The 2,438-nt window shown below is 39.3% G+C and overlaps 1 long non-coding RNA gene across 1 annotated transcript; it reads left to right on the plus strand.

The window, feature by feature from the left end:
• The first annotated feature begins 485 nt into the window (after positions 1-485).
• On the plus strand, positions 486-2,206 carry LOC127807411 (uncharacterized). The gene is made up of 3 exons (XR_008024678.1): positions 486-572; positions 686-748; positions 2,106-2,206. It is a non-coding gene; the product is annotated as an uncharacterized LOC127807411 (long non-coding RNA).
• The last annotated feature ends 232 nt before the right edge of the window (positions 2,207-2,438 follow it).

The raw sequence follows: 2,438 nt of genomic DNA on the forward strand, positions 1-2,438 counted from the left end.
TATATTAGAAAAAAATAATAATAATAAAATAAAAGAGAAGTCATTGAAGAGGCTACCGAATTTGTAAGGGATAAACACCTATTTACATAATTATCATAATAAAGGTATGTGGTGCTAAAGTCAAAATAGTGACTAGATTTTTAGAAATAAATAAAATGAAAATTGGTAATGTGGAGATGGAGAAGCTGCTCATGTGGGTACATGTGGTATAGGCTCATAGTTGATATATATATACATTATGGCAGCAAATATATATTTTATAAAATAAGATAAAATATTTTTAGTTAATATTAACATTATAATATATATTAGAATGAGAAATGGGTAGCAACCTTGGGATGCAACGTGGCTGCTTCTCAACCCTTTCTTTTTGTGGCCTTAATGCCACTTGAATTAGCTATAAAAGGGAGAAATCGTGGGCAGCAAGCAGCGGATTTAGAAGATATAAATTGAAGCCAATTTGGAGTGAAGCACGAGCCAACAAAGCGAAATTAATGGAGAAGAGGGCCGACCAGCTTCGGGAAAAGGAGAGTTAGGGAATTTTGGAATTAATTGGTGTTCAAAATACCCAGGTAAGTGAGTAAAATTAATATAGGAGCTACATGTTCAAATTATGAATTTTATACGGTTAAACTATGAATTTTATGCGATTAGATTTAATTAAATTGAGCCACTATTTTATTAGTTCCTATAAAACGCTTTACTTCGCAACGGGAGCACAAAAGAGGCAGGAATCAGTCGATTACAGGTAAGTTCCTAACCTTTCCCTTATGTTCTTCATTTCCTGTGAGAGTCTCCGTTATTTTTCATATTTTAATCCCTTCCTCACCATGACTCGATTCCACGCATTAATAATGATAATCCGCGTGGCAACCATTCCACAACTTATATGTTAATAGTGGACCTATTGGTGATTAAATAAGTTAAGCAAATGATGTTTCGTTGTCGTTCACTTCCTTCGTCACGGGGCTTCGTACTGCTCCGCTTCCATTGGGAATGATGCTGAACCTGTGGGCTAGGTTCTTAGAAGATTGGACTATGGTTTAATTGGGTTATGTGAAGAGTCTTAAGTGTAATCTATGGTAACATGTATATTGAGATGGTTTCCTAGGTACAGGATGAAGCGAGACCGAGAAAGGAATATTGATGTTTACGTTGCCAAGTGAATGAAGGGTCTGAAAAGAGGTTACAAATGATAAGTATAAAGTATAAAAGTTTAGTGTTGTCTGTATGTGTGTCTTAAGGGTATGGGGTACAAAGCCACTAACTGTCGACCGTGGGTCGTGGCAGTTGATGGCTGGATGTATGGGCGCCAGTCATCGGTTGTTATGATAAGCGTTAGATGGGCCAGGCAAGCTGGTACTGCCAGATTCCCTCCTTAACTTTGTGTATATCATGTTGTGTGTGTTGCATGGGGTTGGGTTGCATTCATTTGGGGGACATGTTTTGTGTGTGATGGGATGTATGAACATTTGCATGACCCAGTTGGTCTATGAGCCAACCTGGGTTCTTTAGGTGAGCCGGTGCATTTAGAGCATATCGCATGTGTGTATTCCTATGTGGGCGTAGCATGGCCTGATGCTTGGTTTATGGGGGGCCTTGTCATCACGTTTATGCTGCAAAAGACATTGCATTTCCTATTTGTTACATTGCATGGTGAGGATATGTGGCTACAAGTGATGGGAATGGGTGGCGCCCACCACGGAGCGTAGGCTGTGGAAGTGGACCACAATCGCGGAAGGATATAATGATGTGATGGATGATAGGAAGAGTAAGATGTGAATGTCAGGAAAATCCGACCAAGGTCAGGAAAGGGCAGGTCTTATTGAATGATGATATGGTAGCCTATATTAGGCTGCAATAGGTTTGTATGCGAGATTTGGGTGCCAATATATGTGTTAAGTGGGCCCCAAGGACTCTTTATATGCAATTAATTTTATGTTATGCATTTAGAAGTAACGCGCATATGGATCATAACACGGTGTATTGTTGCATTGGCATGAATTGCACGGGGTGTTATGGGGAGAGTCATGTCTTTGACCTACAATTTTTCTTTCATGAGCTTGCTGAGTCTTGTGACTCACGTTTGTTTTCCATCATTTCAGATAAGAGAATTGTCATCGGTATTAGGTTCGTTCAACGGAGTTGGGTCCAAATCGTCGAGTCATGATAGCAAGTACAGAGCTCTCCCGAACCTAGGTCCTGGGTGTCATTGTGTAATGTTTTGTAATTTTGAGTTAGATATATGTTATGTAAACCAGGTGAGCTCATGGTATGATTGTTTATGTAAGAACAACTATGAGATGCCATGTGATTAAAAAGGTATGGTTTTAATAAGGGTTGTGTTTGAGTTTTTAGTTTGTGTTATTGTTCTATATCACTCAAGTAATGACCCTCTCATGAATCCTCTATGCTAGCGGGGCTTCGGGAGGTGAGTT

Source organism: Diospyros lotus, chromosome 8, assembly GCF_014633365.1.
Source record: "Diospyros lotus cultivar Yz01 chromosome 8, ASM1463336v1, whole genome shotgun sequence".
Taxonomy (NCBI): domain Eukaryota; kingdom Viridiplantae; phylum Streptophyta; class Magnoliopsida; order Ericales; family Ebenaceae; genus Diospyros; species Diospyros lotus.